Source organism: Parasteatoda tepidariorum, chromosome 5 (assembly GCF_982258835.1).
Source record: "Parasteatoda tepidariorum strain Cologne lab strain chromosome 5, Ptep-v5.0, whole genome shotgun sequence".
NCBI classification, from domain to species: domain Eukaryota; kingdom Metazoa; phylum Arthropoda; class Arachnida; order Araneae; family Theridiidae; genus Parasteatoda; species Parasteatoda tepidariorum.
This window is the reverse complement of record NC_141759.1, coordinates 103788927-103815883: the sequence shown is the minus strand read 5'-3', so window position 1 is coordinate 103815883 and position 26957 is coordinate 103788927. Positions and strand designations below refer to the sequence as shown.

Genomic DNA, 26957 nt, shown 5'->3' with positions numbered 1-26957 from the left:
CTTCATATGAAATCTAATTGTTTCCCATACATTTTACAAAATCGATTGTTTTTATGATGAGATTAAGTTACGTAATAGAATTGATCGGTATTTTGTAAGACCGATAGTTTTATTGAGAATTTCAACTTCATACTACATCAATTTTTATCTTTTTACAAATATAACGAAAACTTCTAAATTTATTTTTTCTGACAAAGAAGGAGGAAGATAACAAGCAATGCTTATGAAAGATACAAAATTTCCCCTCATTTTTACAGACTAATGACTTACTGCAATGAGCTAATGTTATACACTTGCCGCCGGGCAGTGGTTTTCTTCTCCATGTAACGCAAATGTTGGCTAATTCCATCAAAAATTTCTTCACTAAGACTAATTTGTCCCAATGCTTGATCGTATATTGTAGCTGAGACTGGTAGTGAATTCAATGTTCAACGCCGGACTTTAATATAAATTGAGATAATGTTTAAAGGTAAAATATTAACTTAGGTCAAAAGTTATCTAAAACTTATTTTGACAAGAACCATTTTGTCACTTATCGTTTGACGATAAAATACAAATTTGTTGTTTTATGTTTAAGTGCTATAGGTTCTTGTCTAGTTTATAGGTTTTGTGATTTATTTTTTGCGAAAAAGAATAGCTAAAGCACTGTTCCCTATTATATATTATACCACTAAGCCAAATATTCGATTTGTACATTGGATACCGAAAACTATCCTAACAATTTTATCCTTCTTAGAAAAATATATATATAGTTGATTCTGTAGATTGCGTGATTGCCATTATTTAAAAATTGAAATATGAAATATAAGATAAAAAATTTTCTTTAAAAATCTGTAAAATTTTATCTAAAGGTAAAATTATTTTTAAACTCCTTAACATTGGTATACATTACAAATGAGAAAAATAGTCTTCATATATTAAATATTTGTGTATTAAGACCTGTTAATAGAATGTCACTATATTTTAAACCACAAGGTTTATAAATTTATTAAATTACCAGTATTTATATGTTTATCATTTTATAAAGAAAAGATTTGGGATAATATAGCAACAAGTTACAGTTTATTTTTTCCAAATGTGACATTTCTGCATCAAACTGTTCCTATTAATTGTTTGGGAAGATTCTGTCAACATATTTCCCGAAGTTCCATTTAATGACAACAAATATCGAATATATCTTTTCACCTACACAGAAAACCGCAAACGTTACATCGCGAGAAAAACCATGAAAACCTTTTATGATTACCCCAACGGTAAAGTGATTTAACACATGACCCATTTACAGGGATGATATTTTATTTAAAATTTCTGGTCGGTGGAAGCCGGCAGTAGAACCCATATAAACCAGTCATCGAACCCAAGAAACCAAGAGGAAATTCTTTTTTTTTTGCTGAGCCAACGTGACTCGTTTTACAATTTTATTTTATAACCATCGTTGTACAATTGACCCAATGTTGGACTTACGAACTAACTCATGATTCGTCTGCCACTGCGGATACTTTACGCCAGCACTGTGATCGATGCGAGCTAGGTGCGGAATTCGAATCGACTAGCCATCACCGGGATTCGAACCTTGTTCACCTCATTGGAAGGCCAACACTCTATCCCCTGAACCATCACGGCATTAAAACTATGTCTTACATATTGCCTTTAAATATACCAACTGTGCGATTTTCCTATTAATTTTTTAGTAGTAACATATTTAAACACGCCGTGAATAACTGGAACTGTGAGTAACAATTAAGTATAAAACTATACTTCGCAAGAACTTAAAGTTGGTAATGAGGAAAAGCCAACATGAGAGAAAAAATATAATTAATTGATCAGATCTTAGGGTCCTAATCAGCCACTTAGCAAAGCAAAAATTTTCAACGCCCTTTAAAAAAGAAGTATTTGAATTCTTTTTTGCAAATTGTTACTTGATTTGATATGATAATTTTTTTATACTGTTAAGTGTTATTAACTAATTATCTCACATAAACATTAATTTCGTGGCTAATTGTTCCTTACTATAAGGCTATAAATTTTTAACAAAAAATTGCACAACAGTTTGTTTTTCAAAAAAAGATAAAAGCGTTGAAATTCAGAAGTAAATCCTATTCGGTTGCGAAGAAATATTTACAAAAGCTGAAGTATTTGGGACGTTTTCGTTTTGTAAATTTTTCTCTAAGGCCATATTGAGAAGACAAATTTTAGCTTGATCATTAATTTTTTTTTCTCCAATGCTCACCTTGATAATGGCCTAGGTCATACAGGCACCTGGCAGATTTGTTGGCTACTCTTTCATGGGTACCTTATTAGGTGGGCCAACGTTGTTCCTTCAGTAAGGACCGATAGTACAGAGAAGGAAAGAACTTCCATGCCTTGTCCGTGATTCGAACCCATAACCTCTCTGATGCAACGGTAATTCCCTAACTCTTACACAGGCCGGTCGGCGCTTGATCTTTAAATAACGTAAATAAAAATAGCAATTTCTAATTCTTTTCAAAATAACGTGGTTCTAGAAAATAAACCTACTTTAAGTAATAAAAAGCTACTTTAAGTAATAATTAGGCTCAATGTGATGTCAAAGTCATAAACTCAGCTAATACGGTGAAATGCAGGAATTTTAAACTTTTTCATTTTTTTTTTTTTTAAATGATTCCGTCTTTGAAATGTTTGATACCTTCTTTTTTCATGATATAAATCGTTGGGATAAAATAAGTACAAAAGCAACTAAAAATTTATCATGGAAAATAATATTTGGAGAATAATATCTCCATAATGAACCATCTTTAGAAATAAAAAAGAAAATATTTTGATTTACTCGTATATGGAGACATATACAAATAAAGTATTGTTTTTTTTTCTTTCAATTTTTGGCACCCCTTTCTCTCCCCCTTCACTCCTAGTCACAAAAATCAAGCAAATCTTATCCTATGATTACGTAAGAAAGTAACAACACACCACCTGGATCTAACTTTGAGTTTTCCTGAAGTAATATAATTTTAGCTAAAAACATTAGGTAGGGTATTTCAATTGATTTTATAAAAGTTTGGGAAGAATATTCTTTAGAAATATTTCCTGATTTTCCTGAAATGGTTATAAATGGTAACATAAAAGTGATTTGTGTCCAACTTTTTCCTTATTCGTACTGAACTTCTGTTTTAAATGTGATGTAATTTTAATTGTAATTTTCCCTCAATCATTGTTCTACTTTTTATATTTTTTTTAATTTTTAAAAATGATGTGATTTAAATGCCTTACGTAGGCGTTGCTCGTTTCCCGCGTGCTACTTGTCACAAAAAAGAAAGTAAATCACAAATCTACATCCCTCTTATGTCATAAAGTTTGAAAGATCCCTATGAAGCCGGGATGAGTCAGGGGATAGAGCGTTCGCCTTTCAGTGAGATGAACCGGGGTTCGATCCCGGCGATGACTGGTCGATACGAATTCCGCATCCTGCTTGCACCGACCACTGTGATGACGTGATATATCCTCAGTGTTAGACAGATCGTGGGTTAGATTCCCCTTACCGTCTGGCTAACCGTGGGAGGTTTTCGTGTTCTTCCTCTCCATATAACGCAAATGGGGGTTTGTTCCATCAGAGTCTTCCAACAAGGCAAATTTCTCCCAATACTTGATCCAGGAGGTTCCTTGTCTTCTGGATTCGGTTCGAAATTACGAGGCTATGGAATTGAACATTTGTATTCGTAAACCCAAAAATTGAATCGGCTGTTCAACGACGGTTATAAAATAAAATATAAAGTAGAAAGGTTTCTATAGTGTTGCATAAATATTTATATAATTTTAACCAATGTGTCGTGTTTTTTCAGGTTTTGGACACTATATGGTATACAAATCCATGTAAGAGTCGATGTCTTAGATTATTAAAAGTAAGTCATGCAAAATATAATCTTCATGTTCTTATTAAACGGCATTTATATAAGTTTTCAAAAAAATAAAAAGAATACGCAATAAAGATATATATTAATAGCGAACATAGTTTCGTATACATAAAAGAAATTACATTTAAGACTTGCCACATATCTGAAAAGAAGACAACATATATTAACGACATAAAAAAACTGTATTTTTAGTCAAGAAAATGTATGAGGCTTTCTAATTATGTTAAAACCATTTTTTAAAAAAACAAGAAATTTCATAACGGAAAAAAGCCACGATATAAGCAGATTAAAATAATTATTTTTTCTGCTGAAAGCATTTAATATCTTGACGTAGACTTAAGAAAAATAGGTTAAAAAACTTTAATCAATGAATTATAAATAACAATTGTAACTTTAGCGTCGTGATAGGGAATAAGGTTTTCTAATAATGATAATAAAACCATTTCGTGATTCATCCCCTGTAGTATTAAATAATTTAAGTTTTATTGAAATGTCTCGATAAAAAATGGTACATTCTCCAATTAAAATAAAGCTGTTTCTAAATAAATTGCAATGTAGCGAATAATAAAATTAATTGAACTTAATACTATCATAACTGTCCTAAAATGCGATAAAAATAAAGATAAAATCTTGTTTATAAATAAGCAGAAGTCATTTTGTCGTATCTTCGAATATGGGTTAATTTTGCGTGAAAAATGATCAATGAATTTCAGATGCAAATGTCTTACTACATCGTCTAAATAATAAATGATGCGTAATCAAAGTATGAAGCTAAGCGTACAATTAAATAAAGAATAAAATTTAATATTAAGCGCTAAATAAAAATTGCATACAATAAATGCATAAAACATAAAGTAAAGCGAAAATATAAGGTGTAAAATATTTAATGAAGTAAAAAGAAAGCTTAATATGAAGTAATACTTAATACATTGAGTAGCAATTGTAACAGAGAATAAAGAATAGTAAAGTTTGAAGTATCAGGGAAATTTAAAGCGTAATATATGAAGTATAAGATAAAGTGTTACGTAAAGAGTGAGATATAAAGTGAAGCAAAAAATAAATTTAAAAAAGAGTCACGCGTAAGTAACTGAAAGCGCAAAATATGAAAGTAAAGCTTAAAGTAAAAAGGGGATGGTAAAAATCTGAAAGAATAAAAAGGGAAATATAGAAAAAAAAGTAAAGCATAGTAGAAAGTATATCGTAAAGTAATGTGTAAAACATAAAGAAACTCGTAAAACGTATAAAGTGTAAACTCAAGTAAAGCATGTAGTATATAGTAAAAGTGTAAAAAAAACGTGTTAAATATAAAATAAAATAGAGAATAATATAAAGCAGAAGATATAAAAAAACAGCTATGTGTAAAAAATGAAATAAAGTAAATATTGAACTATAAAGCAAAGCGTAAGGTAGAAAGTATATTATATTTTTGAAATATAATAAAAAGGAAAGTGTAAAGTAAAGAAGACACAAAAAAATTATATATAGTAAAAAGTACAGCTTAGTACAAGTATTAAGTAAAACAAAATGTGGTATATAAATTAAATCATAAAATGTAAAGTAAAGAAAACAGCTAGTAAAGTAAAGCGTAAAGTAAAAAGCGGAAAGCATAATGTGAAAATTGTGTACACTAAAATGTAAGTGTAGAGTTAAATGTAAAGTAAGATGCGTGTCAGGTAGAAAGTATAACTAACGATAGAGTATAAATTATAGTGTAAATTAAAGTATAATGTAAGACTAAGTTTTGACTAGTCTAGTCTAATTTTGACTGAAACTAATGTAAGACCAAGATTAAACCAAGTTTAAAATTACGTGTAAAATATAAAGTTTAAAGTAAAGAGTAAAATATAAAGAGAAAAGTAAACTAAAGTAGAAGGTCAAATAAAACGTGAAGTATAATTTACAGCCTAAGATATAAATTGAAGTGTAAAATTAAGTGAAGTGTAAAATGTAAAGTAAAACGAGAAATATAAACTATAATGTAAAGTATGAAGTCAAGTGCAAAATTTAGCGTAAAGTCTGAAGAGTAATGTGAAACATATGAAAATATAAAACCATATATAAAAGTTCAGTAATAAGTAAAGAGATTGAAGAAAATATTAAGTAAACTGAATGAGTTAAAATAAATTAAAATTAAAATGTTACTGAATTGTCTTAAACCTATAATGTTTGGCTTCATGGAAATTTTTTATAAGTATGTGAAGGAATCGGTCATTTTTTTTCCTCATTGTAGAGAGTCGATGTTATTGGAATAATAAAGGAGTCAGAGATATTGAAATATGAGAGAATAATTTAAGGTAGAATTTTTATAAGAAGGTAATTTCAATACCACATGTTGAATACTTTGACTTGAAACGATTCATCTTTCGACTAACAAGTCTTACGAAAAATGGTGAATAGCACTTTTGGGATTCGTTTTCAAATTTCACAAATCAAGTCGCATCGAGGTATTATGAAATAAATATATCAAATTGAATTTAGTGAATAATTTCTTAAACATACAAAAATTGTTTGTCTTTTGAACAAGCAGTAATAATGCTCTTAGTACCATTTACAACATTTAATCAGGCAAACAATAAGTAAATTCCGTGCTGATAGAGAAGCAAAAGAAAAGGAAATGTGTAAATATGACGCTTAATGGAAAGTAAACGTTTTAATGTATAAGAAGTATAACAGAGTAAGAGTAAAGCATAAAAAGTTATAAACATATAAGAAAAATAAATGTGAAACAAATTACATGATGAAAAGAAACACGTAAACACGTAAAATCTATTGCGTATAGCACGTAAAAGTAAAAGGAAGGTATAAGGAAAATTAACCCATAAAATTGCCCGCTAAAGAAAAGTGAAGCACGGAAAATTTAAAAAAAAAAAAAATAACGCTTAAAATTTTTACAAAGAAAAATAAATGCCTAAAAACTATGCGTAAAGAAACGCGCTAAAAAGTAAGTTATAAGAATGATATGCACGCAAGAGAAAATAAACGCCTTAATTTAGAGCTGAGGAAATGTGAACGCATAAAAGATACGTAGAAAAGAGGAAAAAATAATGCGTGGACAGGAAAACTCGAAAAAATTACACGTTATAAAAAGTAAAGCATAAAATATTTTTTTAAAAAATCTATAAATGATATATATAGTACATAAAGTAAGCCTTACGCTTTACTTTTTTGTAAAGCATAAAATTTGCGAAAATTATTAAAAACACATCAGAGAAAAAGATGCATAATAAAATTTATTTAAAACCGCTTAATTAAACACTCTAAAGTTACGCTTCAGAAAGTAGAGGCTTAAATATAAAGCGTATTAAAATATTAAGTGACTGAAGTAGAACAACGTGTAAAAGTAAAGTATAAAAAATAACCATGTAAAAATGACGCATAGAATAGCATGCAAAGTAAAGCATGAGAAATGTAATGAGATAAATTGAAGCGTAGAACGCGTAAATGTAACGCATAAAAAAGTAAAAGAAACTTAGTATAGTACTTAGAAACTTTTGCGCATAAAGTGAAATAAAACTGTAATATATATCGTGCTAAATTAAAAATAATGCACAAGAAAAATAGACTTGAAAATGTAACGCACGGGAAAAGGAAAAGTTTCCCGCTGAGCAAAATGACGTTTAAAAGTTATGCATTAGAGTAAACTCGTAAAAGAAAAATAAAGCTTAAAAATAACACAGAAAAAATAAATGAGTGAAAGTAACACTTAGAAGTAAATTTATGCATATGAAAAGTAAACGCGTAAAAGAAACGTAACGCATAAAGATGTAAACGCATAAAAGAGGTAAGGCGAAAATTTGAATAATGGGCAAATTTAAAAGTAACGTCTAAGGTAAGACAACTTCTTAAATGAAAATTTAAGAAAAAAAAGCGTAAAAGTAAAGCAGAATTAAAGTAAACGTAATGCTCAGAAAAATAAAGTAACGCAACAAGAAAAGTAACTTGCAAAAAATACACATAAGTAAAGTCTTAAAAGAAAAGTAAGGCGTTGCAATAAACTTTAAAAAGAACGGATAAAAATGAAAGAATTATAGTAACCCATAAAGAAAAGTAAAGCGTAAAAATTAATTGATGCATGAGAAAAACACGCGTAAAATACAAAAATGCGTGAAATTAACTCCCAAGAAAGGTAAACACGTATGTAAAGTTATTGTAAAGAAAAGTAACACATAGAAAAAAAGGAGCGAGTAAAATAGAGAGTAAAGGAAAGCGTTAAATATGGAGTAAAAAATAGAGTAGATAAACGCATAAAAGTGAAAGCAGCGCATAAGAGGAAAAAAAACGTAAAAGTACTGCATAATAAAAATAAATGCTTAGATGTAACGCATAGGATAAGTAGAAATGAAGCAGATGAAACGTAAGAAAAATAAACGAGTAAATTTAAGGAAAGTGTATTAAAATATTAAGGGAAAAATGAAGTAAAGCAACGTGTAAATGCAACGTATCAAAAAAGTAAAAGTGTAAATGTTTTGCTTAAAAAAAAGTAAGGCGAAAAAGTATTGCAAAGAAAAGTAAACGCTTAAATTTAGTGCGAATTATATCATAAAGCGTAAAAATAATACATAAGAAATATAAAAGCGTGAGTGTAACGTTTAACATTGTAAATGTAACGTATAAAAGTAAATGTGTAACATAACGCATAAAGAAAAGTAACGCGTAAAATAAACGATAAAATTATACATATAAGGAAAAATTAGACGTGAAATATTATGCGCAAAATTAAAAGTATCGTGAAAGAAAAGAAAATTGTTTAAGGGGACAATGGACGTTCAACACCAAAAATTTTAATTTTCCTCCTAGCCATATGAAAATTTTATTGAATGTTGGTAAGCTCAATAGAAGCCTGTGTATAATTTTTTTTAAGAAAACGTTAATTATTTTTCAAGTTACAGCTAAAAGTATATTTTTAATTAACGATAAATTATCAATACATAAAATGTCCCTTGCGCATCAGTTTTGCTTTTTTCAAAATTATTTTTGTATAAAAAAGGAGGTTATAAGTACTTTAATGTATTTAACTTGTTTCAGGTACAATATAGAGCAATAATGTGTATCAAAAGTTTTTTTACACATCGCTCTTAAATTTTCATAAAAAAATTACTATTCATAAACTTTTGTTTAAATATTAGCAACACAAATTTTTGTGCAATGCTAACTAATTGTAGTTCTATCTTTAGAACAAACATCAAACAATCCCTGAAAAAAATTTCAGAGCAATAGAGCAAAGTTTGATGCGCAAGGAACTTTTCGAAGATAGAAAATCGTCCAAAAATCTTATTCTGAGAAAAATCTATATTTTTCAATGCAAATGACTTACAACATACAAATTGAAACTCTTATAACTCGTTAACAAAAGCTCCAATTTGAATTCTATTTGCTGTATATTATTCAGAAAAGTATGATTTTTTTTAATATCACAAAAAACAAAAACCCAAAATTTTAAGGATTTTTCGTATTTTGAACGTCCATTGTCCCCTTAAGTAACTCATAGGAAAAGTTAGAATTGCGCATAATAAAAGTAAACACTCAAATGTAACACAAATTAATTAGATACCAAATGAATGTACTAAATAGATACCAAATTTATATACTATGCATTATTAGGCAAGCTTTGAAGGAATGGTGTAAACAGTCCTTGGTAAAGCTTAAAGATAAGCTTTACCACAAGAATAGTTAAATTATATTCTTTTATTCAGGTAAAAGTTTTATTGATATATTGTGTATTGTTTTATTAATTCCTCTAAGTTTTAATGAGTTATATTAAGTTTATTTGAAAGCTTTCAATTATATAAAAGGGTTGTTTTTCAGGATCCAAAGAAAAAAGTGTATCTGCTAATATTTTAATATTAGAATAATATTGGTAAGTGTTAATTTCGATTTTATGATCGACTTGATAGGCCAGTTCCACTTACTGTTTTACGTATTCACATGAAGGTATGTATTTCCTTACATAAGGTAAGCTTTTACTGTTTGATGAGATAGGTTTCTTTTTTCCCTTTTTTTAAAGTTACGTAACGTACCTAATGCGATTCTATTAATTCGTAATTCTAAAGAAGTAAAATAGTTTTTGCGTTGTTAAAAACAATAGACCAAGTTTAGTCGAGTTTTTTTCTCCGGTTTTTAACATTTTTGTTCAAACGTTTATCCTTTCTCGCGTTTATTGTTGCATTGTCCCCCCTTTTTTTTGTGGATTCGTCTATTTAATTTTTTATAGTTTTCGTCTATTTAATTATTCGTCCATCTGTGTATTTTAACGGTAATTTACGTTCCTGTAAATTTTTGACTCGAATTCATCAATTTTTGTTACAGCCACTTGAATTATGCGTTTAGATTAATCTTTAACGCTTTTTCTGTAAAATTTTTATCACTGCTATATTTCTTTAATACATTTTTCCATGTTTTAATACGTTCCCGTGAAATTTATTTTTGTTTCCTTTTTCCATTCTAGTTGTTCCTCATCTTTTTATGATAGTAGTATTCTGCTTTTTGGTGTTCGATTTTTCACTTATTCATTTATCCGGGTTTTTTTTTTTTTCTTTTTGAGTTTCTCTTAAATTCATTTCCTTCCATTTAGCCATATTTTAGTTCGTTTCGGTGAGTTTGGTTTTGGTGTCTATTTTTCACTTTATCATTGGTTTTCCGAAGGTCATTGGCGTTTTTCTTTTCATCTCGATTTCGTGTTTGTCTTCCATTTATTCCTGGTGTTTTGTTTATCTCCTTTTCTTAGTGTTCATTTTCAGTGCATCCATTGTTTTTGTTTTAATTTTTTTATTATGTTTATTTTCCATTTGTTGTTGGTATTTCATCTTGTTCGTCTTCCATTTCTCGTGGAGGGGTTTTCTATTGACCTTTTAATTGTATTTGGCTTTTCGTTTGTTCACGGTGCTTTGTTTTTCGTCTTTTCATTGTGTTTTCAGTTTATTCATGGTATTTTCCGGTTTTCAGTTGGGGAGTTTTTTTCTTTCATTTTTTCGTTGTTTGTTATCCATTTTTTTTGTTGTTGTTGCTTTTGTTCATGATATCTCGGTTTTTGCATTTTCAATGTATTTGTGTTTATTCGCAATGTGTTTGTTCACAGTGCCTTTTTTTGTTCACAGTGTTTTCCGCTTTTTTTTTTTTTGCTCTTTCAATATGTTTCTTTTCTGTTTGCTTATGGTATATTATTTTCACTTTATTCATGATCGTTAGTTTTTCGTCTCTTAATTGTGCTCGTTTTTCGGTTGTTCATTGTTTGTTTGTTTTATTCTTTTTATTGTGTTCCCTTTTTCGTTGTTAGTTTTAAGTTTTTCATTGTTTTCCATTTTTGCATTTTTTTCCCCTCGTTTTACATTGTTTTTTCCGTATTTTTATTGTTTATTTCTTCTTTTTTTTTCTTCACGCTGATTTCTTTTTCGTCTTTTCATTATATTTCTCTTTCAATTGTCCATAGCTGTTTATTTTTCGTCTTTTCTTTGTGTTTCTTTTATTGGTTTATGGTGGGTTTTTTAATGTTTGCATTTAGTTTGACTTACATTTCCTAATTTATTATTCCCATTTTCTTCGTATTGTTTTTCAGTTTTCCTTCCATCATTCGTTTTTGCACTTAATTTTTAAATAGTTTAATATTTCGAAGTTTGCTTCCGATCTTCTACGAAATGAATAATTTTTAACACTTTATGGCAAGGTGATTTTAATACAACATGTTTTTAGTTTTTATAGGATCATTTTGCTCAGTAGTCCGAGTCATTAAGACCGGCTTGGATGATTTAAACATGGATAATCGAGTTTGGGAACTGCTGTACATATTTAGATGCCGATCTATCGAATCACATTTGAAGACTCTAAAACTTTTGCTGTAAGTATAGAATTTTCGTTCGGTTTCATTTTTTTAACTGCTTTTGAAACCTGCAGACAATAAATTAAACTTTATACTTTTTAAAACAATTTTTCGCAACCTTAGGCGCAGTAAAATAGTTTACTTTTGACCATTCTTGCCTGAGTGAAAATCCGAGATGATTGTCTGTATTATTCTGTTCTGATAAAATCTGCTCTAGTTCAAAAATAAATCTTACTTAGTTCCGAAAAAAATACGTACTCCAAAGAGTTTTATAAAAGTTTAAAGTGCCTGCAGCATTCTCGTTTTTTATATTTTAATAAAGATCAAACTGAGAAAACAAACGATAATGTATTATTTAGTTTAATGAATAATTGAGTAGATAAAAATTGGAATTTCTAATTCTTTTCAAGATAACGTTGTTCCAGAAAATATTAAGCTGAAATGTACTTTCCTTTGTATGTTTGACACCTTTTTCAAATGATAAGGTTAAGAAATAGTGCAAAAAAAACTTAAAAATTATCAAGGGGGGAAATATAGAAAGAAATTATTACAATATTAACTTTTTTCCATAAAAATTTTTGACTTGATATTTTTCATTGTTAGTGTCACTGAAAATAAGCAAATCACATCCTATGCTGAAGTGAGAACGAAACAAAGCACTATGTTGCTCTAATTTTAGCTTTTCTTGAAGTAATCAAATTTTAGAATTCTAAAAAACGAGTTAACTATTCAAAAAAATACAATTAGTAGATATTTCAATTCATTTTATAAATATAGAAAGAAATTATTACAATATTAACTTTTTTCCATAAAAATTTTTGACTTGATATTTTTCATTGTTAGTGTCACTGAAAATAAGCAAATCACGTCCTATGCTGAAGTGAGAACGAAACAAAGCACTATCTTGCTCTAATTTTAGCTTTTCTTGAAGTAATCAAATTTTAGAATTCTAAAAAACGAGTTAACTATTCAAAAAAATACAATTAGTAGATATTTCAATTCATTTTATAAAAGTTTGTAAACAGTATTCATTATTTCTGTTAAAATTCCGAAACACATAATTAATGTTAAGTTTCCGAAACACATAACAGCAATTATTGTCCAATTTTTTCTTTTTTCAAACTTCTTTTTATAATTTGAAGTCATTTCAACTGATATTTTTTAGGAAAAATTTAGAAGATAGTGATTTAAATGACGTAAGCATGGCTCATAAACTTGTCTGATAAAATTAGTAAATCACAAACCCACCATCCCCTTTATGTCCTTACAAAGCAATTAAAATATTCCCATAATGTTGCATAAGTGTTTATGTAATAATAATCAGTATGTGATATTTTTTCAGCTTTTGAAAGCTTAATGAAAGACAAATTCAACCAAGACTTGACATCTTAGCTTTTTAAAGGTAAGCAATATAAGAGAAGAACTTAATAATTTTCACGTTCATACTATCCATCATTGATATAAATTTTCAAGCAAACAAAAAGAGTATGCAATAAAAAGAAAGTTGAAAACATAAGCTCACCGGACAAAAAATTAGTCACCCAAGCGCCAATCACCGCGATGAATCTTAAGGTTTCGTTAGAAGACGCTGCGGTCAAATAATGTGCTCAACTGCTTGCACACTGCTTCAACGCAATCAAAGTCAAGCAGCTATCAGCGAGATCTTTTTTCTGAAGTGAAATTATGTGTAAATATAGGTAAGTGTAAGGATGTAATAGAGTGGCAAAACGGAGCAATTGTGTTTGGCCATGCCCATGGTCATAAGGTGAATTAAGTGACTGAATTTTTTAGTTTTTTAATTCTGACTGTTAATGTGTCTACAAGCAGTGGTGTAATACATGTGGTCACGAAAAAGATCCTGCGTGAAAGGGATCAGAAACGTGTTTCGTGACTTCTCAATCAAAATCACTTCCAAACCCAACAGGAATTGCTTCAGTAAGTAAATGAAGGTCCATTCCAAACTGTCAGTGTGAGAAAATATTGCGACGGGAGCTGCATGCGTAGAACATCTGGAGTCGAACCTCTTGTAAGAGGCCATTGTTCGCAAAGGCACTTGCTGACTGGCCGAATGAATTGTGGTATGACGAATCACGTTTTTGCCTTTATTCAAAAGACGCATGTCATCGAGTGCAACAGAGAGCAGATGAAGCATTTCATCCTGACTGTGCACAAGGTCAGTTTCAAGCAGAAGGTGAGTCTGTCATGTTTTGGGGGAGTTTTTCTTATTATGGATGGGGCTCCCTCACTAAGGAGGCCACTAACACGAGCCAGCATGTTTGAGTATTCTGGATAATCAGATGATGCCTTTCAGTCAACATCTTTATGAAAAGAGTGTGCCGACATCCCTATTTTTCAAGAGGAAAACAGCAAAGTTCATAGGGCTGGAAGAATATGTGAGTGATTTTATGAACGAACACTCAGACACTCAAATGCATCTCGTATGGCACGCAAAGCTACCCGAGATCAATCCCATTGAAAATTTGTGGGACATGTTGGAACAACAGGTAAAACGCCGAAATCAGCATCCTCGCAATTTGGTTACTTGGCAATTTGGCTCGCAATTTGGTTTGGTGTTACATGCTATATTTCATGATTTCACTAAGGTTGACTAATTTTTTGTCCGGTGAGATTAGCTTCGTATACTGAAAAGAAATTGCACTTAAACATTTCAACAATAACTTAAAACATTTTCAGCAATAAGACAGCAAATTCTTCAGAATTGAAACAAAGAACAGTAGTTTCGTCCAGAAAATATTTGCGGCCTTCTAAACGTGTTAAGGCGATTTTTGAAAACATGGACTCCCTTTGTGGAAAAAAAAATCACGATATAAGTAAATAAAAACAATTTGTCTGCTGAAAGCATTTAAAATCTTAACGTAAGTTGAGTAATATATAAAAGCAGCACGCAAAATACAATAAATGGTAAAATTAAACATAACCTTTTATGCGAAAGAAAAATAAATGCGTGAAGAAAGCGAAAAAATAACTCAAAAGAAAAATAAGGCAGATATTGTGTTAATTAAATAAAAAAAAACAAATATAGCTGGAAAAATAATGCATAAAAATATAAAGTAGATATTGTGTTAATTTAGTAAAAAAAAACAAATATAGCGGGAAAAATAATGCATAAAAAAGTAAACGTGGAAATAAAACACTTAAGAAAAGGAGAAGCGTAAATATAGGGCGTAAAAAAAATAAAAACGTAAAATGTACGTTAAAGGATAGCAATATAAATGAAAGCAGTGCGTAAAATTAATTATAAGAAAAGGGAAAGAAAGTATTACATGAAGAAGAAAAAAGGTAAATTATAATAAGGAGTAAATTTAGTATTAAATAAACTTAGAAACGTGTAAATGTGGCGCATGAAAAAACGAAGAAATAAAAGCAGCGCATAAAAATGTCAGCCATGTACAAGAAGAAAAAACGGTTCGAGTATAGTATAAAAGCTATGTCCAAAATACAATGAAATGTAAAATTAAACATAACTTTTTATGCGCAAGAAAAATAAATGCGTGAAGACAGGCGAAAAAATAACTCATAAAAAAAATTATATATATATATATATAAAGTAGGTATTGTGTTAATTAAATAAAAAAAAAACAAATATAGCGGGAAAAGTAATGCATAAGAAAGTAAACGCGAAAATAAAATGCTTTAGAAAAGGAGAAGCGTAAATATAGGGCGTAAAAAAACATAAAAACGTAAAATGTACGGTAAAGGATAGCGATATAAATAAAAGCAATGCGTAAAATTAAATATAAGAAAAGGAAACAAAAGTATAATAAAAGAAAAAAAAACGTAAATTATAATAAGGAGTAAATTTAGTATTAAATAAACGTAGAAACGAGTAAATGTGGTGCATAAAAAAACGAAGAAATAAAAGCAGCGCATAAAAATGTCAGCCATGTACAAGAAGAAAAAACGGTTCGAGTATAGTATAAAAGCTATGTCCAAAATACAATGAAATGTAAAATTAAACATAACTTTTTATGCGCAAGAAAAATAAATGCGTGAAGACAGGCGAAAAAATAACTCATAAAAAATATATATAAAGTATGTATTGTGTTAATTAAATAAAAAAAAAAACAAATATAGCGGGAAAAGTAATGCATAAGAAAGTAAACGCGAAAATAAAATGCTTTAGAAAAGGAGAAGCGTAAATATAGGGCGTAAAAAAACATAAAAACGTAAAATGTACGGTAAAGGATAGCGATATAAATAAAAGCAATGCGTAAAATTAAATATAAGAAAAGGAAACAAAAGTATAACATAAAGGAAAAAAAACGTAAATTATAATAAGGAGTAAATTTAGTATTAAATAAACGTAGAAACGAGTAAATGTGGCGCATAAAAAAAACGAGGAAATAAAAGCAGCGCATAAAAATGTCAGCTATGTACAAGAAGAAAAAACGGTTCGAGTATAGTATAAAAGCTATGTCCAAAATACAATGAAATGTAAAATTAAACATAAATTTTTATGCGCAAGAAAAATAAATGCGTGAAGACAGGCGAAAAAATAACTCATTAAAAAAGTATATATATATATAAAGTAGGTATTGGGTTAATTAAATAAAAAAAAAAACAAATATAGCGGGAAAATAATGCATAAAAAAGTAAACGTGAAAATAAAACGCTTAAGAAAAGGAGAAGTGTAAATATAGGGCGTAAGAAGAAAAAAACGTAAAATGTACGGTAAAGGATAGCGATATAAATAAAAGCAATGCGTAAAATTAAATATAAGAAAAGGAAACAAAAGTATAACATAAAGAAAAAAAAACGTAAATTATAATAAGGAGTAAATTTAGTATTAAATAAACGTAGAAACGAGTAAATGTGGCGCATAAAAAAAACGAGGAAATAAAAGCAGCGCATAAAAATGTCAGCTATGTACAAGAAGAAAAAACGGTTCGAGTATAGTATAAGAGCTATGTCCAAAATACTATAAAATGTAAAATTAAACATAACTTTTTATGCGCACGAAAAATAAATGCGTGAAGACAGGCGAAAAAATAACTCATAAAAAAAACTTATATATATATATAAAAAGTAGGTATTGTGTTAATTAAATAAAAAAAAAACAAATATAGCGGGAAAAATAATGCATGAAAAAGTAAACGTGAAAATAAAACGCTTAAGAAAAGGAGAAGCGTAAATATAGGGCGTAAAAAAAATGAAAACGTAAAATGTACGGTAAAGGATAGCGATATAAATAAAAGCAATGCGTAAAATTAAATGTAAGAAAAGGAAACAAAAGTATAACATAAAGAAAAAAAAACGTAAATTATAATAAGGAGTAAATTTACTATTAAATAAACTATTAAATAAACGTAGAAACAAGTAAATGTGGCGCATAAAAAAACGAAATAGAAGCAGCGCATAAAAATATCAGCCATGTACAAAAAGAAAAAACAGTTCGAGTATAGTATAAAAGCTATGTCCAAAATACAATAAAATGTAAAATTAAACATAACTTTTTATGCGTGAAGACAGGCGAAAAAATAACTCATAAAAAAAATATATATATAAAGTAAGTATTGTGTTAATTAAATAAAAAAACAAATATAGCGGGAAAAATAATGCATAAAAAAGTAAACGTGAAAATAAAACACTTAAGAGAAGGAGAAGCTTAAATATAGGGCGTAAGAAAAATAAAAACGTAAAATGTACGGTAAAGGATAGCGATATAAATAAAAGCAATGCGTAAAATTAAATATACGAAAAGGAAACAAACGTGTAACATAAAGAAGAAAAAAACGTAAATTATAATAAGGAGTAAATTTAGTATTAAATAAACGTAGAAACGAGTGAATGTGGCGCATAAAAAATGGAAATAAAAGCAGCGCATAAAAATGACAGCTATGTACAAGAAGAAAAAACGGTTCGAGTATAGTATAAAAGCTTTGTCCAAATAACTATAAAATGTAAAATTAAACGTAACGTTTTATGCGCAAGAAAAATAAATGCGTGAAGACAGGCGAAAAAATAACTCATAAAATATATATATATATATATATATAAAGTAGGTATTGTGTTAATTAAATAAAAATAACAAATATAGCGGGAAAAATAATGCATAAAAAAGTAAACGCGAAAATAAAATACTTAAGAAAAGGAGAAGCGTAAATATAGGGCGTAAAAAAATGAAAACGTAAAATGTACGGTAAAGGATAGCGATATACATAAAAGCAATGCGTAAAATTAAATATAAGAAAAGGAAACAAAAGTATAACATAAAGAAAAAAAAAACGTAAATTATAATAAGGAGTAAATTTAGTATTAAATAAACGTAGAAAGGAGTAAATGTGGCGCATAAAAAAACGAGGAAATAAAAGCAGCGCATAAAAATGACAGCTATGTAGAAGAAGAAAAAACGGTTCGAGTATAGTATAAGAGCTATGTCCAAAATACAATAAAATGTAAAATTAAACATAACTTTTTATGCGCAAGAAAAATAAATGCGTGAAGACAGGCGAAAAAATAACTCATAAAAAAAAATTATATATATATATATATATATATATATATATATATATATATATATATATATATATATATATATATAAAGTAGGTATTGTGTTAATTAAATAAAAAAAAAAACAAATATAGCGGGAAAAATAATGCATAAAAAAGTAAACGTGAAAATAAAACGCTTAAGAGAAGGAGAAGCGTAAATATAGGGCGTAAGAAAAAATAAAAACGTAAAATGTACGGTAAAGGATAGCGATATAAATAAAACCAATGCGTAAAATTAAATATAAGAAAAGGAAACAAAAGTATAACATAAAGGAAAAAAAACGTAAATTATAATAAGGAGTAAATTTAGTATTAAATAAACGTAGAAACGAGTAAATGTGGCGCATAAAAAAAACGAGGAAATAAAAGCAGCGCATAAAAATGTCAGCTATGTACAAGAAGAAAAAACGGTTCGAGTATAGTATAAAAGCTATGTCCAAAATACAATGAAATGTAAAATTAAACATATATTTTTATGCGCAAGAAAAATAAATGCGTGAAGACAGGCGAAAAAATAACTCATTAAAAAAGTATATATATATATAAAGTAGGTATTGGGTTAATTAAATAAAAAAAAAACAAATATAGCGGGAAAAATAATGCATAAAAAAGTAAACGTGAAAATAAAACGCTTAAGAAAAGGAGAAGTGTAAATATAGGGCGTAAGAAGAAAAAAACGTAAAATGTACGGTAAAGGATAGCGATATAAATAAAAGCAATGCGTAAAATTAAATATAAGAAAAGGAAACAAAAGTATAACATAAAGAAAAAAAAACGTAAATTATAATAAGGAGTAAATTTAGTATTAAATAAACGTAGAAACGAGTAAATGTGGCGCATAAAAAAAACGAGGAAATAAAAGCAGCGCATAAAAATGTCAGCTATGTACAAGAAGAAAAAACGGTTCGAGTATAGTATAAGAGCTATGTCCAAAATACTATAAAATGTAAAATTAAACATAACTTTTTATGCGCACGAAAAATAAATGCGTGAAGACAGGCGAAAAAATAACTCATAAAAAAAACTTATATATATATATAAAAAGTAGGTATTGTGTTAATTAAATAAAAAAAAAACAAATATAGCGGGAAAAGTAATGCATAAGAAAGTAAACGCGAAAATAAAATGCTTTAGAAAAGGAGAAGCGTAAATATAGGGCGTAAAAAAACATAAAAACGTAAAATGTACGGTAAAGGATAGCGATATAAATAAAAGCAATGCGTAAAATTAAATATAAGAAAAGGAAACAAAAGTATAACATAGAGAAAAAAAAACGTTAATTATAATAAGGAGTAAATTTAGTATTAAATAAACGTAGAAGCGAGTAAATGTGGCGCATAAAAAAAACGAGGAAATAAAAGCAGCGCATAAAAATGTCAGCTATGTACAAGAAGAAAAAACGATTCGAGTATAGTATAAAAGCTATGTCCAAAATACAATGAAATGTAAAATTAAACATAACTTTTTATGCGCAAGAAAAATAAATGCGTGAAGACAGGCGAAAAAATAACTCATAAATATATATATATAAAGTAGGTATTGTGTTAATTAAATAAAAAAAAACAAATATAGCGGGAAAAATAATGCATGAAAAAGTAAACGTGAAAATAAAACGCTTAAGAGAAGGAGAAGCGTAAATATAGGGCGTAAGAAAAATAAAAACGTAAAATGTACGGTAAAGGATAGCGATATAAATAAAAGCAATGCGTAAAATTAAATATAAGAAAAGGAAACAAAAGTATAACATAAAGAAAAAAAAACGTAAATTATAATAAGGAGTAAATTTAGTATTAAATAAACGTAGAAACGAGTAAATGTGGCGCATAAAAAAAACGAGGAAATAAAAGCAGCGCATAAAAATGTCAGCTATGTACAAGAAGAAAAAACGGTTCGAGTATAGTATAAGAGCTATGTCCAAAATACAATAAAATGTAAAATTAAACATAACTTTTTATGCGCAAGAAAAATAAATGCGTGAAGACAGGCGAAAAAATAACTCATAAAAATATATATATATATATATAAAGTAGGTATTGTGTTAATTAAATAAAAAAAAACAAATATAGCGGGAAAAATAATGCATGAAAAAGTAAACGTGAAAATAAAACGCTTAAGAAAAGGAGAAGCGTAAATATAGGGCGTAAAAAAAATGAAAACGTAAAATGTACGGTAAAGGATAGCGATATAAATAAAAGCAATGCGTAAAATTAAATGTAAGAAAAGGAAACAAAAGTATAACATAAAGAAAAAAAAACGTAAATTATAATAAGGAGTAAATTTACTATTAAATAAACTATTAAATAAACGTAGAAACAAGTAAATGTGGCGCATAAAAAAACGAAATAGAAGCAGCGCATAAAAATATCAGCCATGTACAAAAAGAAAAAACAGTTCGAGTATAGTATAAAAGCTATGTCCAAAATACAATAAAATGTAAAATTAAACGTAACTTTTTATGCGTGAAGACAGGCGAAAAAATAACTCATAAAAAAATATATATATATAAAGTAAGTATTGTGTTAATTAAATAAAAAAACAAATATAGCGGGAAAAATAATGCATAAAAAAGGTAAACGTGAAAATAAAACACTTAAGAGAAGGAGAAGCTTAAATATAGGGCGTAAGAAAAATAAAAACGTAAAATGTACGGTAAAGGATAGCGATATAAATAAAAGCAATGCGTAAAATTAAATATACGAAAAGGAAACAAACGTGTAACATAAAGAAGAAAAAAACGTAAATTATAATAAGGAGTAAATTTAGTATTAAATAAACGTAGAAACGAGTGAATGTGGCGCATAAAAAATGGAAATAAAAGCAGCGCATAAAAATGACAGCTATGTACAAGAAGAAAAAACGGTTCGAGTATAGTATAAAAGCTTTGTCCAAATAACTATAAAATGTAAAATTAAACGTAACGTTTTATGCGCAAGAAAAATAAATGCGTGAAGACAGGCGAAAAAATAACTCATAAAATATATATATATATATATATATAAAGTAGGTATTGTGTTAATTAAATAAAAATAACAAATATAGCGGGAAAAATAATGCATAAAAAAGTAAACGCGAAAATAAAATACTTAAGAAAAGGAGAAGCGTAAATATAGGGCGTAAAAAAATGAAAACGTAAAATGTACGGTAAAGGATAGCGATATACATAAAAGCAATGCGTAAAATTAAATATAAGAAAAGGAAACAAAAGTATAACATAAAGAAAAAAAAAACGTAAATTATAATAAGGAGTAAATTTAGTATTAAATAAACGTAGAAAGGAGTAAATGTGGCGCATAAAAAAACGAGGAAATAAAAGCAGCGCATAAAAATGACAGCTATGTAGAAGAAGAAAAAACGGTTCGAGTATAGTATAAGAGCTATGTCCAAAATACAATAAAATGTAAAATTAAACATAACTTTTTATGCGCAAGAAAAATAAATGCGTGAAGACAGGCGAAAAAATAACTCATAAAAAAAAATTATATATATATATATATATATATATATATATATATATATATATATATATATATATATATATATATATATATATATATATATATAAAGTAGGTATTGTGTTAATTAAATAAAAAAAAAAACAAATATAGCGGGAAAAATAATGCATAAAAAAGTAAACGTGAAAATAAAACGCTTAAGAGAAGGAGAAGCGTAAATATAGGGCGTAAGAAAAAATAAAAACGTAAAATGTACGGTAAAGGATAGCGATATAAATAAAACCAATGCGTAAAATTAAATATAAGAAAAGGAAACAAAAGTATAACATAAAGAAAAAAAAACGTAAATTATAATAAGGAGTAAATTTAGTATTAAATAAACGTAGAAACGAGTAAATGTGGCGCATAAAAAAAACGAGGAAATAAAAGCAGCGCATAAAAATGTCAGCTATGTACAAGAAGAAAAAACGGTTCGAGTATAGTATAAAAGCTATGTCCAAAATACAATGAAATGTAAAATTAAACATAACTTTTTATGCGCAAGAAAAATAAATGCGTGAAGACAGGCGAAAAAATAACTCATTAAAAAAGTATATATATATAAAGTAGGTATTGTGTTAATTAAATAAAAAAAAACAAATATAGCGGGAAAAATAATGCATAAAAAAGTAAATGTGAAAATAAAACGCTTAAGAAAAGGAGAAGTGTAAATATAGGGCGTAAGAAGAAAAAAACGTAAAATGTACGGTAAAGGATAGCGACATAAATAAAAGCAATGCGTAAAATTAAATACAAGAAAAGGAAACAAAAGTATAACATAAAGAAAAAAAACATAAATTATAATAAGGAGTAAATTTAGTATTAAATAAACGTAGAAACGAGTAAATGTGGCGCATAAAAAAACGAGGAAATAAAAGCAGCACATAAAAATGTCAGCTATGTACAAGAAGAGAAAACGGTTCGAGTATAGTATAAGAGCTATGTCCAAAATACAATAAAATGTAAAATTAAACATAACTTTTTATGCGCAAGAAAAATAAATGCGTGAAGACAGGCGAAAAAATAACTCATAAAAAAAAATTATATATATATACATAAAGTAGGTATTGTGTTAATTAAATAAAAAAAAAAACAAATATAGCGGGAAAAGTAATGCATAAGAAAGTAAACGCGAAAATAAAATGCTTTAGAAAAGGAGAAGCGTAAATATAGGGCGTAAAAAAACGTAAAATGTACGGTAAAGGATAGCGATATAAATAAAAGCAATGCGTAAAATTAAATATAAGAAAAGGAAACAAAAGTATAATAAAAGAAAAAAAAACGTAAATTATAATAAGGAGTAAATTTAGTATTAAATAAACGTAGAAACGAGTAAATGTGGTGCATAAAAAAACGAAGAAATAAAAGCAGCGCATAAAAATGTCAGCCATGTACAAGAAGAAAAAACGGTTCGAGTATAGTATAAAAGCTATGTCCAAAATACAATGAAATGTAAAATTAAACATAACTTTTTATGCGCAAGAAAAATAAATGCGTGAAGACAGGCGAAAAAATAACTCATAAAAAATATATATAAAGTATGTATTGTGTTAATTAAATAAAAAAAAAACAAATATAGCGGGAAAAGTAATGCATAAGAAAGTAAACGCGAAAATAAAATGCTTTAGAAAAGGAGAAGCGTAAATATAGGGCGTAAAAAAACATAAAAACGTAAAATGTACGGTAAAGGATAGCGATATAAATAAAAGCAATGCGTAAAATTAAATATAAGAAAAGGAAACAAAAGTATAACATAAAGGAAAAAAAACGTAAATTATAATAAGGAGTAAATTTAGTATTAAATAAACGTAGAAACGAGTAAATGTGGCGCATAAAAAAAACGAGGAAATAAAAGCAGCGCATAAAAATGTCAGCTATGTACAAGAAGAAAAAACGGTTCGAGTATAGTATAAAAGCTATGTCCAAAATACAATGAAATGTAAAATTAAACATAAATTTTTATGCGCAAGAAAAATAAATGCGTGAAGACAGGCGAAAAAATAACTCATTAAAAAAGTATATATATATATAAAGTAGGTATTGGGTTAATTAAATAAAAAAAAAACAAATATAGCGGGAAAAATAATGCATAAAAAAGTAAACGTGAAAATAAAACGCTTAAGAAAAGGAGAAGTGTAAATATAGGGCGTAAGAAGAAAAAAACGTAAAATGTACGGTAAAGGATAGCGATATAAATAAAAGCAATGCGTAAAATTAAATATAAGAAAAGGAAACAAAAGTATAACATAGAGAAAAAAAAACGTTAATTATAATAAGGAGTAAATTTAGTATTAAATAAACGTAGAAGCGAGTAAATGTGGCGCATAAAAAAAACGAGGAAATAAAAGCAGCGCATAAAAATGTCAGCTATGTACAAGAAGAAAAAACGATTCGAGTATAGTATAAAAGCTATGTCCAAAATACAATGAAATGTAAAATTAAACATAACTTTTTATGCGCAAGAAAAATAAATGCGTGAAGACAGGCGAAAAAATAACTCATAAATATATATATATAAAGTAGGTATTGTGTTAATTAAATAAAAAAAAACAAATATAGCGGGAAAAATAATGCATGAAAAAGTAAACGTGAAAATAAAACGCTTAAGAGAAGGAGAAGCGTAAATATAGGGCGTAAGAAAAATAAAAACGTAAAATGTACGGTAAAGGATAGCGATATAAATAAAAGCAATGCGTAAAATTAAATATAAGAAAAGGAAACAAAAGTATAACATAAAGAAAAAAAACGTAAATTATAATAAGGAGTAAATTTAGTATTAAATAAACGTAGAAACGAGTAAATGTGGCTCATAAAAAAAACGAGGAAATAAAAGCAGCGCATAAAAATGTCAGCTATGTACAAGAAGAAAAAACGGTTCGAGTATAGTATAAGAGCTATGTCCAAAATACAATAAAATGTAAAATTAAACATAACTTTTTATGCGCAAGAAAAATAAATGCGTGAAGACAGGCGAAAAAATAACTCATAAAAATATATATATATATATATATAAAGTAGGTATTGTGTTAATTAAATAAAAAAAAACAAATATAGCGGGAAAAATAATGCATGAAAAAGTAAACGTGAAAATAAAACGCTTAAGAGAAGGAGAAGCGTAAATATAGGGCGTAAGAAAAATAAAAACGTAAAATGTACGGTAAAGGATAGCGATATAAATAAAAGCAATGCGTAAAATTAAATACAAGAAAAGGAAACAAAAGTATAACATAAAGAAAAAAAACATAAATTATAATAAGGAGTAAATTTAGTATTAAATAAACGTAGAAACGAGTAAATGTGGCGCATAAAAAAAACGAGGAAATAAAAGCAGCGCATAAAAATGTCAGCTATGTACAAGAAGAAAAAACGGTTCGAGTATAGTATAAGAGCTATGTCCAAAATACAATAAAATGTAAAATTAAACATAACTTTTTATGCGCAAGAAAAATAAATGCGTGAAGACAGGCGAAAAAATAACTCATAAAAATATATATATATATATATAAAGTAGGTATTGTGTTAATTAAATAAAAAAAAACAAATATAGCGGGAAAAATAATGCATGAAAAAGTAAACGTGAAAATAAAACGCTTAAGAGAAGGAGAAGCGCAAATATAGGGCGTAAGAAAAATAAAAACGTAAAATGTACGGTAAAGGATAGCGATATAAATAAAAGCAATGCGTAAAATTAAATATAAGAAAAGGAAACAAAAGTATAACATAAAGAAAAAAAAACGTAAATTATAATAAGGAGTAAATTTAGTATTAAATAAACGTAGAAACGAGTAAATGTGGCGCATAAAAAAAACGAGGAAATAAAAGCAGCGCATAAAAATGTCAGCTATGTACAAGAAGAAAAAACGGTTCGAGTATAGTATAAGAGCTATGTCCAAAATACAATAAAATGTAAAATTAAACATAACTTTTTATGCGCAAGAAAAATAAATGCGTGAAGACAGGCGAAAAAATAACTCATAAAAATATATATATATATATATAAAGTAGGTATTGTGTTAATTAAATAAAAAAAAACAAATATAGCGGGAAAAATAATGCATGAAAAAGTAAACGTGAAAATAAAACGCTTAAGAAAAGGAGAAGCGTAAATATAGGGCGTAAAAAAAATGAAAACGTAAAATGTACGGTAAAGGATAGCGATATAAATAAAAGCAATGCGTAAAATTAAATGTAAGAAAAGGAAACAAAAGTATAACATAAAGAAAAAAAAACGTAAATTATAATAAGGAGTAAATTTACTATTAAATAAACTATTAAATAAACGTAGAAACAAGTAAATGTGGCGCATAAAAAAACGAAATAGAAGCAGCGCATAAAAATATCAGCCATGTACAAAAAGAAAAAACAGTTCGAGTATAGTATAAAAGCTATGTCCAAAATACAATAAAATGTAAAATTAAACGTAACTTTTTATGCGTGAAGACAGGCGAAAAAATAACTCATAAAAAAATATATATATATAAAGTAAGTATTGTGTTAATTAAATAAAAAAACAAATATAGCGGGAAAAATAATGCATAAAAAAGGTAAACGTGAAAATAAAACACTTAAGAGAAGGAGAAGCTTAAATATAGGGCGTAAGAAAAATAAAAACGTAAAATGTACGGTAAAGGATAGCGATATAAATAAAAGCAATGCGTAAAATTAAATATACGAAAAGGAAACAAACGTGTAACATAAAGAAGAAAAAAACGTAAATTATAATAAGGAGTAAATTTAGTATTAAATAAACGTAGAAACGAGTGAATGTGGCGCATAAAAAATGGAAATAAAAGCAGCGCATAAAAATGACAGCTATGTACAAGAAGAAAAAACGGTTCGAGTATAGTATAAAAGCTTTGTCCAAATAACTATAAAATGTAAAATTAAACGTAACGTTTTATGCGCAAGAAAAATAAATGCGTGAAGACAGGCGAAAAAATAACTCATAAAATATATATATATATATATATATAAAGTAGGTATTGTGTTAATTAAATAAAAATAACAAATATAGCGGGAAAAATAATGCATAAAAAAGTAAACGCGAAAATAAAATACTTAAGAAAAGGAGAAGCGTAAATATAGGGCGTAAAAAAATGAAAACGTAAAATGTACGGTAAAGGATAGCGATATACATAAAAGCAATGCGTAAAATTAAATATAAGAAAAGGAAACAAAAGTATAACATAAAGAAAAAAAAAACGTAAATTATAATAAGGAGTAAATTTAGTATTAAATAAACGTAGAAAGGAG

The 26957-nt window shown here is 27.7% G+C and overlaps 1 protein-coding gene across 1 annotated transcript in view; it reads left to right on the top strand.

The window, feature by feature from the left end:
* The window catches only part of LOC147809925 (coatomer subunit gamma-1-like), a 104529-nt gene that overhangs the window by 59476 nt on the left and 18096 nt on the right, over positions 1 to 26957 (top strand). Inside the window, exons 9-11 of the mRNA XM_087164665.1 lie at positions 3816 to 3875; positions 9693 to 11718; positions 13043 to 13102. The gene's annotated coding sequence lies outside the window, so the exon portion shown is untranslated. The remainder of the gene's footprint in view (positions 1 to 3815; positions 3876 to 9692; positions 11719 to 13042; positions 13103 to 26957) is intronic.